This window comes from Chanodichthys erythropterus, chromosome 6 (genome assembly GCF_024489055.1).
Source record: "Chanodichthys erythropterus isolate Z2021 chromosome 6, ASM2448905v1, whole genome shotgun sequence".
Taxonomy (NCBI): domain Eukaryota; kingdom Metazoa; phylum Chordata; class Actinopteri; order Cypriniformes; family Xenocyprididae; genus Chanodichthys; species Chanodichthys erythropterus.
This window is the reverse complement of record NC_090226.1, coordinates 28,094,511-28,114,250: the sequence shown is the minus strand read 5'-3', so window position 1 is coordinate 28,114,250 and position 19,740 is coordinate 28,094,511. Positions and strand designations below refer to the sequence as shown.

At 35.6% G+C, this 19,740-nt stretch overlaps 1 long non-coding RNA gene across 1 annotated transcript; it reads right to left on the bottom strand.

Annotated features, from left to right (window-relative positions):
- Positions 1–13,317: 13,317 nt before the first annotated feature.
- On the bottom strand, positions 13,318–16,493 carry LOC137021185 (uncharacterized). The gene is made up of 3 exons (XR_010895297.1): positions 16,323–16,493; positions 15,515–15,699; positions 13,318–15,357 (listed from the first exon to the last, which is right to left on the bottom strand). It is a non-coding gene; the product is annotated as an uncharacterized lncRNA (long non-coding RNA).
- Between the last annotated feature and the right edge of the window lie 3,247 nt (positions 16,494–19,740).

The following is a 19,740-nucleotide window of genomic DNA, read 5'->3' as shown; positions in this document are numbered from 1 at the left end:
AGGTAAACTCCAGACCTCCTTCCATTCAATTTAGATGGTTTTCATTTAGGATATATATCTGCATAAAAATGTTATTATATTTTTATTTAGGCTATAGGCCTATTCTTCACACTGTTAATACTTAACTGATTAATGGGTCATTCTCATGAAACCATTAAAACAACATGGCACTAATGATTTTAAATATTAAACATGCATTTTATAAAAATATCATAATAAAAAATAAAAAGCAATATTGTTCTCTACTCTGAACAAAGAGTAGTTTCAACATATAAAGGAATTATTTTTGTATTTTACTATAGTTTCAGCTGAAATTCTCATTACCGCAATGCATCCAGGTATGTCTGAATGTATTGTTTTGTTCTAATTTAAACAGAAAAAAAAATAAAATATTCTAAAACAAATTATATACTAATGTTCTAATAGATGTTTTCAAATGACAAAAAAAAAAAAAAAAAAAAAATGAATGTATAATATAATAATAATGAAATAGTGGAAAAATGAAGTGTCCATGACTGACTCATCCTCCGCAACATTTTTAAGGACTCTTTAAACACTCGTACACCATTTTTAAAAATCTTGATTTTGAATTAAGCAACACATATGCTAGAACCTCAAAGATGGCTACCAAGTAGGCAGATCTCTTTATATTTATCCAGTTAAAAGTTAAAAAATCTCTTATCAGACCATGTACACAACATTTTGATTATCATTACCTTAACAGGAAATTTTCCTCATTTGGAAAAACTTTAAATTAGTCATTTTCTGTGAAAAATGTACTTCATATACTTCATTAATGTCTAATTATATACATTAAATAAAAATTGTCTAAATCATCATGGCTTCTCTGAATTTAATAAAATATGCTAAGGTACCTCATCCTCCGCAACACCATTCTCACTTACCGCAACGATTTAAGACCAGTTGCAGTAGAGAGAACTTTTGTTTCGGTAATGAGAATTTGATCATACAGGCTATTTTTAAATATATATTATGAGGTATTAAGTTAAATAATATTTACTAACTGTTGGAAAACTTTTGCAAAGGCTATAGGGTGACAAATTTCAGAGAAAAGTTGTACAAAAAAAGAAATCTACAGAAAGTCAAAACAATACACAGGGCTTTGTTGTACTATATTAGTAAGAACATCTTACAGACTTCCAGTGTTTTTATATCAGGTTAGTGATATTATGTCCTAAGCTGACACCTAACCCCCACAGAAATTTCATATCATGTCTTTTGCATGCGCAAATGTAGGCGCGCGGCGTAGCTTCTATTATGGGCGCACATTTTTTCCATTCGCTCATATGCTGTGGTGAGATGAAAACATCTCAACTTTTCAGAATGCCGCAAACGCACCACAGGTCATGTGACAAGAACCAACTGATCGCCTTCACCCTTTCCACAACAACATCAAAAGCTCAGCTGAACAGCTGATCATAGCTGTACAGGGCAGGTTTTTATTTCTCATATCCATAAATATATCTAGTAGTAAAGCTACTGCAAGGGCTAGAAATCAATTAATCCTTTGCTGATACGTCCTTGTCATCATGGAGAGCACAGTTCATAGTTTGCACAGCAATGACAGATGCCATGGGAGCACAAGCGCTTAAGGAGGAGAAAGACGCGGTTTTAGACGTGATATGTTAACGGGTAAAGGGTAACATCTTCTGTTTCAAGCTTGTGTATTAAATTACACAGTTGTGTGGGAATTCATGACAGCATTGATAAAGCACAACTCTCTCACACCTTCAGCACTCATACATCTCTATATAAGAGCTTTACTACCACTGAACTTTACTGTGGGAACCAGGAATTTCTCACTGTAATCCTCCTCTAGCAACACCATAACATTTTGGATGCTGTTAGTTCCAAAATTATTGATTTGGTCTCATGAGACCAGAGTATTGATTCCCAGAATCTATATTTTGTAAATATGGGCTTTGGAAATGGCTAACTGACTTTATTGTGCTTTGGCTACAGTAGGTAGTTCCACTGAGAACAACAACCATACATGTAATTTCTGCAGGCTGCATCTTACTCTGTGAGATAAAGTCACTTTTTTCATAGCTTTTGCTGGCTCTGAGACACTCACTTGGTATTTAAAAAAAAAAAAAAAAAATCCCTCATCACTAAATGAAAGCTTAAAATGAAGGCCTGGTTATTTCAGAGGCCTTGTCACAAGTCCATTGTTTTTGAATTTCTGTGGTACTTTTGCTATATTTTCACACTTAAAACAATGATTTGGTAATCATCTTGTACCACTGTCCTCTTTTGTGCTAAGAAGTAGGTCTCCTGATAGTTCTCTCCCAAGTGATTCCATTGTTGTCAGCATTAAGTCTGAGAATGATTCAGTGGGTTTGATTCAACACTTTTAATTGTCAAGAAATTACTTCTCTTTAAATGCTTTGGTTCAAAATACTTACCTGTTGATCAAACAAAGCCTTAAATTTATTCTAGAAAAATTTTATTTAGGTTTATTTATTAACTTTTAGGAGGGTGTACTCGTTTTTGCTACACAACATTTTATCACCTTGATAAGAAAATCTTATTTTCCTGAATGATTTTGACATGCTTCTTTGGTAATTGATTAAGCAGACTTGCTGGAACATTATCTCTAAAGAACCCTAACATGTCTTCTAAGAAACTGAGTAATTGCTGTCTTTCAGAAGTTTCAGATGGGGTGTACTCATTTATGCTGTGCACTGTATTTGTTGTTCCAAATCAAAGTTTTGAAATTATGCTTAAAAATGTGCATCCGGAAAACGGAGTATGAAAACAAGAAAGCTTTATGGGAACCTTATTAACATCAAAATAACATCTCAAAAAAATTCTAAACATTCTAAACTTCCAAATTTTAAACTTTTCAAAAATTAATTCAGGGATGATGTTCCATGTTTTGCCTTTAAAGTTTAAGTAATTCTTTATCCATTTATTCTTAAATACACAATTGTCAGTATTAAAATCAAGTACATTTAGACCACCTTCTTCAATTGGATTGCATAGAACTGTTTTTTATATATAGTGCGGTCTGTTCTTTCAGATGTAATTAAACAGTATAGTTTATGACTGTGGAACATTTAATGCAAGAGTTGTATACACTAAGCATGATAACCCTTCAGTTTTGGATAGTAGCCTAATATTCTATATTTTATTGACAGATCTCTCATTAACCTTGAATATATATATATATATATATATATATATATATATATATATATATATATATATATATATAGTTGCAAGAAAAAGTATGTGAACCACTTGCAGAATCTGTGAAACACAATGCACATGGGGGGTGAAAACTTTTGAACAGGATCAAGATGTCCAAAATTTTCTTATTTTATTGAAATATCAGTGCTTTTCCTTTAGTACTGCCCTCCGGAAGCAACGGAAGATACTTGCATGTTTCCCGGAAGAAAAAATAAGTACAATTTACCTTGATATTCAAATTCAAAATTTTTCACTCCCCAACTCTTAATGCATCATGTTTCCTTCTGGAGCATCAGTGAATGTTTGAACCTTTTTTAATAGTTGTGTTTGAGTCCCTCAGTTGTCCTCAGTGTGATGAAATGGATCTGAAAATCATACAGTCACTATTGGAAAGGGTTCAAATACAAACCCGATTCCAAAAAAGTTGGGACACTGTACAAAGTGTGAATAAAAAAGGAATGCAATAATTTACAAATCTCATAAACTTATATTTTATTCACAATAGAATATAAATAACATATCAAATGTTGAAAGTGAGACATTTGGAAATGTCATGCCAAATATTGGCTCATTTTGGATTTTATGAGAGCTACACATTCCAAAAAAAAAGGTGGGACAGGTAGCAATAAGAAAGACTGTGGCAAAGTGTAAAACTGTTCTGGGGTCAGAGGAATTAAAATTTGAAGTTCTTTTTGGAAAACTGGGACACCATGTCATCCGGACTAAAGAGGACAAGGACAACCCAAGTTGTTATCAGCGCTCAGTTCAGAAGCCTGCATCTCTGATGGTATGGGGTTGCATGAGTGCAGGAGATATGGGCAGCTTACACATCTGGAAAGGCACCATCAATGCTGAAAGGTATATCCAAGTTCTAGAACAACATATGCTCCCATCCAGACGTCGTCTCTTTCAGGGAAGACCTTGCATTTTCCAACATGACAATGCCAGACCACATACTGCATCAATTACAACATCATGGCAGCATAGAAGGATCAGGGTATGGCCAGCCTGCATTTGAGCAACTACCCAGCAAACACAGTACGTTGTGACGACGTCGTCAGTTAGTCGTAATTTGGTCAGCGTGACATTACTTTATGACAACGTTGTGAGGACGTCGTGGTAATGTTCCATTTTTTAGAATCTTGGCTAACGTTCCAGAAACGTTGCGGGCACGTCCTCAAAAGACGTCGCTGGTTAATACCACGGAGAACGTTGTAGCGTCGTGGTCCATAGGTCTCCTGATAACTTTCCAGATATTGCATTAAGCCAACATTATGTTTGTTAATGGCATTTGGATATTATGAGTAAATTTAATTGATTCAAGCTTTTTAAATGAATCGACATAGTTTTATTTATATTTAAGATATACCTACATATTCAAAAAATATTTGCCAGCAAAACTACCTAACATTTTACTTAATAAATTGTGATTATTCATATGTTTGTGAACAAGAGGTTTACTGAATGACAACGTTGTGAGGACGTCGTGGTAAAGTTCAATTTTTTTTTTTTTTTAAGAATCTTGGCTAACGTTCCAGAAACGTCGCAGGCACGTCCTCAAAAGACGTCGCTGGTTAATCCCACGGAGAACATTGTAGCGACGTGGTCCATTGGTCTCCTGATAACTTTCCAGATATGTAGCCTAACTTTTTGTGTTCAAAATTTACAAAAGTTATACAATGGGATTGTACAACATGAATACATTTTCCAAACCGTGTTTTTGTTGGACCCTGAATCATTATGGTACACCTAGAATAAGTGTTTATTTTCGGACTATTTTAGACCAGTCTGGTAGGAACCGCTGCAGAGTAGCACAAATACCTGCGTGACTCGTCATCGACATAAACAGAGAAGTAGCTCCGGCTACAATGTTCATCCGGAAGATGCATGCCGTTCTGTTTAACTGTTAGAGCGCCAAACGTTATGGACATGTTTATATATTATATGTTGTGTTTGTGAATGTAGGGGATTTATTGGATGGGGCACGCGCGAGACAAATTCGAAATTTTAAATGAGCAAGTCAAACGGACTTTAGGAGAATCTGAGTACTACGCATGCGCATCATTTTGTTCTGTTACGGTCGACTTCCAGCAGACGGACACGGAGTAAAAGGTAAGCCCTACAAATGTGCTTTTATTAATCGTTTTTGCCCATGTGACACTAAATATCACTTGTGATGAGTAATGTTAGTGCAGTGTTTTTGGTTTTCTAAATGTAACATTTCATAAATAAATTACGTTTGGTTAATGTGCGCACGAGCGCTGTCCCCGTGAGGCGGTCTGAGGTAACGTAACGTTAAAATCTGAGACGCAGTTTTATATTTTTATTTTAGTTATTTTAAGTGTAACGTTCACTGTTTAATGCTACAAACGGCAGAATAATCACTTATATTCGTTAAACGGCAACTGTAGTAGAGTGTTTGTTAATTTTAGACCCTGCCTGGCCTCCCTGAAACTCATATGAACCATATTGAAAATCCAATAAAATCTGTATAAAACGGTTAATCAGACACGGTTAATTACTTCAGGATTTGTTTACTTGAATTCTTTGTAATGACAATGAACCAGCCAAATCAATGATTTAGAGTTGTTTATAACAAAATATTCTCGTTTGTCGCCACTTGCTGGTTTAACGTTAACGTTATGTGTGGGTCTAAGTTATTCATTCTAATAAATCTAATATAACGTTACTTTTTATTTTCAGCAGCTGGAGGAGAGACAGCCTGTGCAGCAACAACAAGACAACAATGAGCATGGGTGGGTATTAAATTAATTTCTGACTTATTCAGTACTAATAGATATAAGGTCCTGGACTAATATTGCTGCTATCGGTATGTATGTAACGTTCAGTCATTAATTACCCTTTATATACAACCACATATCATTCAGATAATCTCCAGGTGGACTGCGTGGATCCAGGATCAAGAGATCATTCATCATGCAGACCATGTTCCAGGAGAAGCAGAGTATACTGGGTAACAACTATGCCTCATTTTTCCAATATCACTTAGGTAAGACTAATTGGATTTAAATTGATTTCAATCATGGGTCATTTGTTTCAGGTCTGCTTGATCATTTTGTTGTCCTGGATGTGAGAACATGGTCAAAAGATGTGTCAATCAGCATCCAGCCATAAAAGCAGCCTTCTCGTTAAAAGGCTCAGGAGGACAAACAGGTAATTCACAGGGTTGAATTTCACAAGAGCCAGAGACAAGGAGATGTTAATAATTCTGAATTTGAAGGGTCAGCAATTTTACTATTTGATACATTTACACTTTTCATTTAATTCAGAATGAAATCATTGTGATTGATGAATCTGAATATAGGTGATGTGTATATTTATTTAGAAATCGGATTTGATATTTTTAAATGCACTGTCTGTCCAGAATTACAGACTTTCCCGCTGTTGGTGCGTATTAACCATCATCCTGTTATTGCTTCTTTTCTGCTTCAAAAAGCAGACTTTATATTTATCATTCCAGGTCCTGATTAGGAGACGCAAAGAACATGAAGCTATGTGCCGTGCTGCTTATATTTATCAAGTAGTAAAAATGCTCAAAACTAAACAGAAGCATTTTAAAATTTTATGACAACCGTCATCTATTACACTGCATTCATTCAACAACAATGGTTTCACATGCTTTACACTTTCAAATTTCATTTTTTTAATCTGATCAAGTGTTACATGTCCTATCGAACAGATAAGAAAAGGTTTAAATCACCCCTTACAATCAGAATGAAATTTAAAATCTGATTTGGCAAATTCATTCTGAATGACATGGTTGCATGTGACTTAAAGGGATAGTTCACCCAAAAATGAAAATTCTGTCATCATTTACTCACCCTCAGCTTGTTCCAAAGCTGTATACATTTCTTCTGTTAAAAACCACCATTGACTTACATAGTTTTTTTTTTTTTCAACTATGGAAGTCAGTGTTGGCCCAAAGCAGCCTGGTAACAAACTTTCTTTAAAATATCTTATTTTATAGCTTTGGAACAAGCTGAGGGTGTGATTATACACAATCACATTACATAGGCTGCTTGGCAACCCTATAACTTTTTAAAATCTGAAGCTATAGCAACAACATTAGCTGTGTTTACATGGGCTCTAATAATCAGACTTTAATCAGACTAGTAGCACAGATGGAATAAAAAGTCACATGTAACCACATTAGTTGAAATGAATTGGCCGGGTCCAATTGACATTTCATTCGGATTGAAAGGGCATGATTAAAGCTTTTTTTAAATCTGTTTGATTAAAACTGTTTGAATCAATTCAACTATCATATACAATCCAAAATCTCCTTCCTGTCATCATCTCATCCGCAAGCTTCTTGTTTTGGGCGTTGAAAGGGGCATTTTTACTGCTTGATAAATATAAACAGCATGGCACAAAGCTTAATGTGCTCATCGTCTGCTAATTAGAACCCATAATAGATAAATGTTAAGTCTGTTTTTAAAACAAAGAAAAGCTGTGTAGTGCAGTCGTGCAATGTACCAACTGCTTTGACATGATTAACTAACTTGTATGCAAAGGCTCACAAACTACTGAGTGTTCGAACTTACAAAGTGTACGCCTGCCTAAAGGGTTAGTTCAAACAAAAATGAAAGAAAAAAAAAAAAGACTCGCCCTTATGTCATTCCGAACATGCAAGAATGTGTTGTTCATCTTCGAAAAATAAGTGAAGATATTTTAATGAAATCTGAGAGTTGTCTCCCTCAATTTACACACCATGCAAATAACACTTTGACACTTTAAATGGAAACTCAACTGTACTTCTTTGTATATGCACTTGTGTATTAAATTTGTTCATTATATAAAGTGATCAAGTTTATTCAGAAAATTTGGACTAAACCCTTCAATATTCATTAGATTAGATTTACGGTCTGTATGAACTTTTGTTTTAAACATCAAAGTGGCAGTTGTGTAGACTGTCAATGGAGGGAAAGAAAGCTCTCAGATTTCATTAAATTATCTTTATTTGTGTTTTGAAGATGAACGAAAGTCTTAACAGGTTTGGAACGACATTAATTCATGTCATGATAAAAACAAATAATGTTGTAACTTACAATATATACATGATATTTTAATGATTTCAAAATACTATCAAAAATAAAAAAATAAAAAAATAACATAATCACAATTCATTTAGGCTACATGAAATATGCCCTTACTGTATTTTTTCTTAAAATATGTTTTTCTTGCTTTCGTGTACAGAAAGATGTATTTTTGAGGAGGCTACAACGATAAAAGCCAGGGATACACTTAATGACCGTAAGGCCGATTATAAATGTAATTTGATACTTTCAACTGATCTTGCCCAAACACGTGAAGTCAGAGCCAGTTGTGTTCAGTCTGTTTATAATCTGTAAGTATAAGTAAATCCACTTCAGTCGAAGGAAACAGTTTTTAAGTGTGTTGATTTCAGTCTTAGAATGTTTTATCTAGTCGTTCAGTGTGTCCCCAGCTTAAAGGAGTCAGCAGTGAGGGAAGTAATCCTTAAAATGTAAGTTCTTTGAGAATTTGTGCACTGTTTATTATCTAAATGTAATAATGTACACTGCCAGTCAAAGATATTGAGATTGGAAGATGTTGCAAAATTTAATTTATTCCTTTGACGGAAAATTTTCAACATCATGTCTTCAGTGCCACTTGATCTTTCATCATTCTAATATGCTGAATTGATGCTTGGACATTTCTTTTGAAATGGGCTGCTTCATTTTTTTTGTGTTCTTGAGCATCAAATCATTATATTAGAATGATTTCTGAAGGATCATGTGACACTGAAGATGAAAAATTCAGCTTTGATCACAGGAATAACTTACTTTTTATAAAAATAGATTAAAATAGAAAACAGTTAATAGTAAAACTATTTTAGAATATTAAAGTAAAACTACTTCACAGTATTTTTATTTTACTGTATTTTTTTTTTATCAAATGCAGCCTTGGTAAGTAGAAGAGACTGCTTTCAAAAGTAAAAATGCAACTTCTAACAATGTAATTCAACCTTTCAGCTGCCAGAGGAGGTTGATGATGGCAGTGGTGACCAAGGTGACAGTGCAGCTCAGGATGAAGAAGAGGAGGAACATGTAAGTTAAACATGCTTTCCTCATACCTTTCTAACAAACAATAAACCTTACTACAATAACTACTACAATAATTTTTTTTTTAGCTTCCAGTTTGCCAAAATCCAAAGTGAATATAGAGACCATCCTCCTATCCTTGCCTCAGAAGAACCTGAGAAAGACACTCTTCCTCTTCTCTCACAGCTCTCCATCTACCTCTGCAACACTGTTGGCAAGAGTGTTCTACACAGCTGAGGAGACGGTAATGAGAGATCTCAAATTCTTCCTGAGAAAGTCCACATGTTCATTTTCTTGAACAAAAACTGTACATGTATTTTTGGATGGGCCAAACTATTATTTGAAGGAATGCTAAAAATCTCTATATCGTTCTTTATACATATCTTTTACTCTTTATGAATGTCATCTTCTGGATTTTTTTAGCTTTTGAGAAGCTCAATGACTGTATATCTTTGGTAATTGTGATATTGCCTGGCAGTAAAGCAGTATTAAAGAAAATTACCTCAGTATATTTGTAGCAGCTGCCTCATACAGGACACTTGGTTTAAAATATATTTTTTGCAAATAAAGTAATAAAATATCTGCTGAATCTTTTTCATATCTTTGTCATTTTTGTGCCAAATTATGGATAGTAGTAATCATAAGAGTATCTATAAATATAATAGAATAAAATCATTATTTAACTATACCTATATAATGATAAAACACTTTTGTCAATTAAAAGAATAAAACATTAATTACTGGTTACATTTATTTATTGATTGTATTATTTGATCTATGAATGTGTTCAATTTATGAATTCATGTGTTAACACTTTACATGGTTAAAACATGGTTACATGGTAATGTTCAAATGTATTGGCTTAGTAATTGTACAATGTAACAATGCTGATGATTTCATGGATGCAGTGTGTTTCTAGCCATTTTCTATCAGAATTTAATGAGGGTTTATATTGGTTTCCACTACATATTTTGATCTGCATGTATTAACCAAAGCAACACAATTCCCTATAACAATTAGAATTTATTAGGTTTTATAGCAGAGAATGAAGTGTTTATCAGTTCTGCGTGGATTTCAAGGTTATGGACGGTGCACATTTCCATTCCCCGGAGTAAAAGTGAGAAGCAGATTTTAAGATTAAGGTCGAGGTGGTATTTTGGTCTTTAGGACGTACCTGTCACGTTCCAGCAACGTACCACTATAACGTCGCCACGACGAATATGGGAATCACAAATTTACGTCGCTGGAACGTTATTTGGGACGTCGTTGCAACTAATATGAGCCGATCCAGTTACGTTTTTACAACGTGCAAGTTTGGTCGTTGAGACGTACTCCTCACGTTACAGAGACGTACCACTATAACGTAGCCACGACGAATATGGGAATCACAAAGTTACGTCCCTGGAACGTTATTTGGTACGTCGCTACAACGAATATGGTCCGGTGTTATGAAATATTCGGTGTCTGAGATTTTCGGTGACACTGGGCGGAGCTTACATGAATATTCACGAGTTTCCTGTTTTGAGTCAAAGCGCCACTGAAAATGTTACTGCACGCTCTTCGGCTTACATTAAAGGTAATTAACATATGTTTCAGCGTTAAACGATGTCAAGCTTATATTCTAACTGTTATTGATGCACAAGATTTTATAAGCTATATTGTTTTATGTCGTGTCATGTGTTAGCTATGTTTGATATGAACACAGCCAACGATTCACCAGAGGTGTCGTTAGGATTCGCTAAACGAGCCAATAGCGTTTAAAGCAGCCTATTTTTGTTGTTTTTGTATTACCTTGAGTCTTTTAAGCATATAGTTTTGAAAGTTTGCCAAAATGTATGGTAGCATAATAATATTAATTGTAAACTCCTGTGGTGAAGGCAGCAGTAAACTTTCCTAGTTTGCAGAAGCACTTCTATCTGGGTAGACTTGAATTTCTATATGTAATGTTTCAAAAATAAATTGCACACATGCAAGAAAACATGTTAATGTACTTTAAATATAGTTTATTTATTATCCAAATAGGCCACAGTGAATTACACATGTGATAACTAATATAATATCTATAGCCAATATTCTTTCATTCCCAAATATGACTTTTGCCAATAAATATCCCTGTATACCAGACAAAGCAGACATTTTTATTTTTCACTTTGTTTTGAACATGACAGTGTATTAAAAATTTTGGTAACACTTTACAATAACAGTACATGAATAACCATGAACTAATACCTGAGTTAATAGTTACTACAACATGAACTCATGATTAGTTAAGATATGAACTAATGAAGAGTGATCCTTAACTACGACAGGAGTCATAGGGATTCATGCATGAAAACAGAAGCCTTAACTATGCGTTAATACATGTTTGATAATTAATGCATTAATTAACATTTAGGGTAAACTAAATCAAACAGTCTCTATAAGAAGGAATAATACATATTTGGACTTTGAAATAAATTTAAACAATTTATTATTGTCAGAATTTAAACTACTGACATCAGCAGCTTCATTATAAACATCACTGAAAGGCACAGGATTAGTTTGCCATTATTTTCACTGACCCTCCTTATCAAACATATAAAATACTAAATACACTATTTATCTTAAAAGGTCTTAACATTTTTTGTGATATTCTTTCCTATCAAACTAAACTACTGTGACTTACATCAGTTCCTGAGGAATCGGTTCCCAAAAAAATAACCAAACAGGAAACATGAACTAAGGTCAGGGAGCATTTGCTGGGATCAGATTCAGAAGTTCACTCTCCATCCAGACGCAGGCCGTGATCATACTGTACCTCCATTCTCTGACTTTTTGAAAAGTCACACAACATCACTTAACTGGGCTGAATACTTATATAGTTGTGTTAGTACAAGTGTATTTGATAGTAAGTTAATGATAATCATGAGCTGAATTTGGTAAGTAGTTAACAGTGAATTAAGTATGATGTGCCCCCTCAAGTAAAGTCATGACATAAGTATACATTAACAAACCATTAGTTGATGTTAGTATATGCTTAGTTAATAATGAGTTAATTATGATTGTGCCCCCTCAAGTAAAGTCATGACATAAGTATACATTAACAAACCATTAGTTGATGTTAGTATATGCTTAGTTAATAATGAGTTAATTATGATTGTGCCCCCTCAAGTAAAGTCATGACATGATGCACATATCACACATCATTAACTAATACATGAATAAACACTATAGAGTGCCATCCTTATTCCTTTACACCCCGGTACAAAAAAAAAAAAAAACTAAAATAAAAAGTATTTGTATTTTACTTTTATTTATATAATTAAACATATATGGACTTGAAAGCAAGCCATAAACATACCTGTAAAGACACACATAAGGCACATTTACATGTAAAATCGCGAGCATCCACAAGCTAATGCTAATCAAAGCATATACATTTAAACGACAAAAATACAAATACAGTTAATAACTGCACATAACCTCCTGAAAACCCCAATAAAACATACATGTAAATATGTCTTAAATTATTAATTCGGCTAACCAAAGCAGTCAACATTTATTAGTTTAAAATGCCAGCAAAACAACAAACGCGCCAAGAGAAGAGAACACCTAGCGTGCGCCACTAATGAGTGTCCCGCCAGAAACAAACCCTACATACTTTAGTTCCGGGAATAAACTAGGCCTATGTCTATTTAGCTATGACTAAATGTAAATGAACTATAAAAATCAGAAAACAGTTTAGATCAAATTAAATTTATTAGTGGTAGTTAGTCTATTTTCCACATTTGATTAGACAGATCTATGTAATTAATGGCTAAATAATCATGTGCCATTGCAATTATTTGTCACAAAGCTGCAGATGGCAGATTATGATATTACAGTGTAAATTATGACAGTATTAAATCACGTTTAATTCAAATTCAGAGTACTTCTTGTTTACTCTTATGGAGGCTGATTTATTTAGTTTACCCCTAAATGTTAATTAATGCATTAATTAACAAACATGTATTAACGCGTAGTTAAGGTTGCTGTTTTCATGCATGAATCCTTATGACTCCTGTCGTAGTTAAGGATCACTCTTCATTAGTTCATATCTTAACTAATCATGAGTTCATGTTGAAGTAACTATTAATTTATGTATTAGTTCATGGTTATTCATGTACTGTTATTGTAAAGTGTTACCAAAATTTTAATAATACATGTTTGTTGTAATGACATTTTATTATATATTTCAGACTGAATGTGTCAGTAAGGCTGGTATCACTGGAATCACAAGAGCAGACCAAACTTTCATTTGTCTGGGATCCCAAGACCCTGTGTAATGTGTGTTTAAATACAAGTGTTTTTGCTAATTAAATATGTCATATGTCGTGACTTCTTCTCAGTTGTGAATAAAATTCCAACACAGAATCAGTTGCTCTTTTTTATTCAAAGTGAAACTACTCTCATTATTTACTTTCATCTTTGATATTACAGATATGCAAATTACTACATGGTCTATTATTTTAGCAGCTTATTTAACATAAATAAAATTTTAATTGTTATGGAAAGCTTGTAGAATAGAACTAATACATTTCATTGTGAATATACTGCAGGTTTGATCATTTAGTTCCATATAGTTTCATATCACCACTGTGTTAAACTGAATCCTGATTCACAGTGCTTCATGTTTTTTCCACATTATTATTATTATTATTATTTTTATTTTATTTTTTTTGTCAATGAAATGCATCATTTTGTGGGACAAAAGATTGAGAATGTCTCTGTAACGAGGTTAGTAGATATGGGAAGAAGGAGGCGGGAACCGGCGAACATTGAACGTAACTTTTAATGTAAAATAAACAAAGAACAAAACGAAAGTAATGCCGGCAGACCCTCGCGGACGTCTGCCGGCCACACAAACATAACAAAACATAAAATAAAGTCCAGGCCTGGTCCTCTCTCGTCCTTCACTGATGTCGCTCCTCCTTTTATGCCTCCGGAGCTCCTCCGTGAGAGACTCGAGGCCGGCACGCCTCGCAGGTGACGCTCATTATCACTCACGTCACCGGCCTCGCGCCGTTCCCTCACGGCTCTCGCCCGCCCTGCTCGTCACATACCCCCAACGCCCCTCGCAGGCCGGGGGGTACCTCCGAGACTGCGCTTTACTCCCCCCGGGGCCTGTCTCGGCGGCCGCAGCACCTGGGGGTAAGGACAGACGAGACGAGAGAAAGGAGACGGAAGCAAGGGGAGCGACAGGACGAGAGAGGGGAGAGAGGAAAAAGAAAGAAAAAAAAAATGCTGGGTCCGGCTCCCAGACACACTGCCGCTCGGTCCTCAGCCTGCCAAGAGGCTCTTCTTCGCGGTGCCATGCGGTGGCACTGGACGCTCGGTGGACGGCCCGATCCTCGACCGCCTCCTGGCGGCCGGCGATGGCTCCTCCGACTGAGGGCAGCCGGCAGCGAGTCCCCCGTCCCCTGCTCCTCCCCTTCATGGCGGACGGCAGCAGGCTCCGGCCCACGGCAGACGGCGGCGACTCCTCCGCTCCCTCCAGGTCCAAGACGGCAGCCACCCCACCTCGTCCCAGGAGCACGGCATCCGGGTCTCCGTCCCACCTTTCACAAGGCTCCAGCACCACCGCCTCGGGCAGCCTTTCGCGGTCTTCACTTCCGCGCTGCCCGAACTCCGCAGCACCGCGATCCCCCTCAGCAGCGAGGGCTCTCCGACAGCATGTCCCTCCTTCCTCCCGGGTTTCGGCACCAATGTAACGAGGTTAGTAGATATGGGAAGAAGGAGGCGGGAACCGGCGAACATTGAACGTAACTTTTAATGTAAAATAAACAAAGAACAAAACGAAAGTAATGCCGGCAGACCCTCGCGGACGTCTGCCGGCCACACAAACATAACAAAACATAAAATAAAGTCCAGGCCTGGTCCTCTCTCGTCCTTCACTGATGTCGCTCCTCCTTTTATGCCTCCGGAGCTCCTCCGTGAGAGACTCGAGGCCGGCACGCCTCGCAGGTGACGCTCATTATCACTCACGTCACCGGCCTCGCGCCGTTCCCTCACGGCTCTCGCCCGCCCTGCTCGTCACAGTCTCCTAATAATATGAAGAAAAAAAAAAAAAACTCTTAACTTTAGGATTTAATAAAAAAAAAAATATTTACCAACTGAGCAAGCAATTAAGAAATGACAGAACAATCACAGTAGTATGTAAATATGTCTGATTATCCACATAACAATAATATTCCTCATACTTTTGCCAATTGTCTTCTCCATATAGTGAACATGCTGCAGGGAAGCAAATATCACTGTCTCATGTTTCTATTCATAGCAAGCAGATTAACACACTTTACACAGGGTCTTGGGATCCCAGAAAATTAAAGTTTGGTCTGCTCTTGTGATTCCAGTGATACCAGCCTTTGCTACTGACACATTCAATCTGAAATATATAATAAAATGACATGAAAATTTTTAATACACTGTCATGTTCAAAATAAAGTGAAAAATAAAAGTGTCTGCTTTGTCTGGTGTACAAGGATATTTACTGGCAAAAGTCATATTTGGGAATGAAAGAATATTGGCTATAGATATTATATTAGTTATCGCATGCATAATTCACCGTGGCCTATTTGGATAATAAATAAACTATATTTAAAGTACATTAACATGTTTTCTTGTATGTGTGCAATTTTTGAAACATATTACATATAGAAATTCAAGTCTACCCAGATTAGAAGTGCTTCAAGTTCTGCAAACTAGGAAAGTTTACTGCTGCCTTCACCACAGGAGTTTACAATTAATATTATTATGCTACCATACATTTTGGCAAACTTTCAAAACTATATGCTTAAAAGACTCAAGGTAATACAAAAACAACAAAAATAGGCTGCTTTAAACGCTATTGGCTCGTTTAGCGAATCCTAACGACACCTCTGGTGAATCGTTGGCTGTGTTCATATCAAACAACACATGACACGACATAAAATGATATAGCTTATAAAATCTTGTGCATCAATAACAGTTAGAATATAAGCTTGACATCGTTTAAGGTATGCTAATTACCTTTAATGTAAGCTGAAGAGCGTGCACTAACATTTTCAGTGGCGCTTTAACTCAAAACAGGAAACTCGTGAATATTCATGTAAGCTCCGCCCAGTGTCACTGAAAATCTCAGACACCGAATATTTCATAACACCGGTCCAGTTACGTCGTCACAACGTAACTGTGTTAGCTGGGTAGAAGCCTGTATTAGACAAGACTGGGACAACATTCCTATTCCTAAACTTGAGCAACTTGTCTCCTCAGTCCCCAGACGTTTGCAGACTGTTATAAAAAGAAGAGGGGATGCCACATAGTGGTAAACATGGCCTTGTCCCAACTTTTTTGACATGTGTTGATGCCATGAAATTTAAAATCAACTTATTTTCCCCTTAAAATGATACGTTTTCTCAGTTTAAACATTTGATATGTCATCTATGTTGTATTCTGAATAAAATATTGAAATTTGAAACTTCCACATCATTGCATTCTGTTTTTATTCACAATTTGTACAGTGTCCCAACTTTTTTGCAGTCGGGTTTGTATGCAAAAAAATGCTTAAAAACTGATGAATCTGCAGGACCTGGAGGATTTTTCTGAAGAACAGAGCTCTGTCACGGACCGTGTCTGTGCATTGCCAATCAATGACGTCATACCTGTCTTACACTCGATTTCTGGTTTTATTTTGTAGACACCATGGGAACATCAAAGACATTTTATTAGACAAGGGAACAACCGTTTGGATACATTTACATTTACATTTGATTTTCCGTGACTGCATGTTTTCACCTCAGAGAAAAACACTATTTTGTCAAGTGACTAACATAGCATAATCAGATGCAGGTTTATTTTTACCAACAGTAATACAGCATTTTCTCCGTCATACAATTTGTTTTACAATACAATACAATTAATTGCATGCCATTTATCAACACAAGCCATCCAGCATTTATTAATATGATATTCTAATAACGATCTAGCTTACTGCAGTGTGCAACAAGTGTCTCATAGCAGCTGCTGAGCGAACGTTATAACATAATTTTCAACATACTCAAAAGTATCTAATATGATAAAAAAAAAAAAAAAGTGTTGCATTACCCCACATATGCTTGACCGGAAGAAGCGTAAGAAGTGACTGTGGCATAATTAAAGTTCTGCTGCTCTTGAGCTGTGTCTCTCGCTCGTCTCTCATTAGCAGTCTCTCCAGCGGCCTCGTTCTGCTCCCACAGCACTCGGCCCTGCTCTGCTTCATACTACGGTAACATTAATAATCTCATCCATGAACGTGATTTCTGCACAAGTCCCATCCCGATTCTTTTCCACGGCTGTGAGGGGAAGCGGTATCTCGGTGTCATCAAGCTACGCCTTTGTTTGGAATGGTGGCCTCTAATGGTGCCTATAATGTGTTTAATATGATAGGAAACACAGAATGCCTCCTTCAGCGTTTAACTGAGCAATGACGAATTGAGATATTAAAGAAATATTTCACCTAAAAATGAAAGTTTCATTATTTACATAGGACAAAATATACAGGTTCTCATTTTTAAACAAGTATACGTGGATTGGTACTGGCATTTATTATTACTCCATGTCCAGTATGATCATGAAAAATCATCTTTATTTTCACAAATTAAAAGAATACATGACAGCTGGAACAGCACAACAATGTAAGATAATTGCACAATTGTGTGATTGTAGAGATCTCAAGAAAACTTCTACTAAACAAACATTTTAAGTAAAAGAATAAGGTAAGAAACCAGCACATTTTTCCCACTTGAGCACTGGATCAAAGGTAACAAAACATTATTACAGGTAAGGTTTGATTATTCCATGATTTCTTCTACATTTTTGTAGATTTTTTTGTCTTTCTACTTTTGATGTGTACTTTCTACTTTTTGATGCGTCCAAAAATACATTTAAATGGTTAAAGGTGCCCTAGAATGCTTTTTCAAAAGATGTTATATTACTTCTTTTGAAAAAGCATTCTAGGGCACCTTTAACCATTTAACCATAAGGTGTCCACTGAATGTGTCTGTGAAGTTTCAGCTCAAAATACCCCATAGATTTTTTAATTTTTATTAATTTATGTAACTGCCTATTTTGAGGCATCATTAAATATGCGCCGATTCAGGCTGCTTCCCCTTTAAATCCTCGCACTCCCCGCCCCCGAGCTCGTGACTCTATAATACTTTGCATAAACAAAGTTCACACACACTCTAAAAAATGCTGGGTTAAAAACAACCCAAGTTGGTTTGAAAATTGGGTTGTTTTAACCCAGCGGTAGGGTTAAATGTTTGCCCAATCTGCTGGTAAACTATTGTTTAAAAATTACTGTATTGCTTAATTAAAATTAACCCAACGCATGTTGGAAATGAACATTTATTAATGTTCAATGAATAATTATTAAACAATAAACATTTATTAAATTGCTTATTAATAAATTCATATTAATAAACTATTAAACTATTAAATTTATATTAATAAAATATTAACGGCTAACGGGCTAAAGCAAACTTTACACACTGTTGGAGAGATTTATAAAGAATGAAGTTGTGTTCATGAATTATACAGACTGCAAGTGTTTAAAAATGAAAATAGCGACGGCTCTTGTCTCTGTGAATACAGTAATAAACCATGGTAACTTTAACCACATTTAACAGTACATTAGCAACATGCTAACGAAACATTTAGAAAGACAATTTACAAATATCACTAAAAATATCATGATATCATGAATCATGTCAGTTATTATTGCTCCATCTGCCATTTTTTGCTATTGTCCTTGCTTGCTTACCTAGTCTGATTCGGCTCTAGACGTTAATACTGCCTTCCCTTGTCTAATGCCTTTAACGTGAGCTCACATATGCAAATATTGGGGGCGTACTTATTAATGATCCTGACTGTTGTATCACAGTTGGTGTTATGTTGAGATTCGCCTGTTCTTCGGAGGTCTTTTAAACAAATGAGATTTACATAAGAAGGAGGAAACAATGGTGTTAAAGACTCACTGTATGTCATTTCCATGTACTGAACTCTTGTTATTCAACTATGCCAAGGTAAATTCTATGGCACCTTTAAGATACACTCATCTTACAAAACATGCCAGTAAATGATTAAGGATATGATTCTTTGTAACCCTGAGTACAATGTTTTTACTTGCATTATATATTTTGATACGTAAACAGTCACTCTAAGAACAAATAAAGATCATTGCATTTTCTCAAATTGATAGTAATAACTTTTCTTTTCAGGTGCAGTTTACTTGCACTTGAAATATAGGCAGGTGACATCTTTGCAGGTGACATCTCTTGTACTTGAAAAAGACTATTTTGGCTTCAAACTCAAAGTGTGAATTTCACTTTCTTGAATCTCTAATGCCAAGATTTGAGACCATTTGCATAAGTGGCAAATTGAGAATTTTAGGTTGTAAAAGTATGCACTC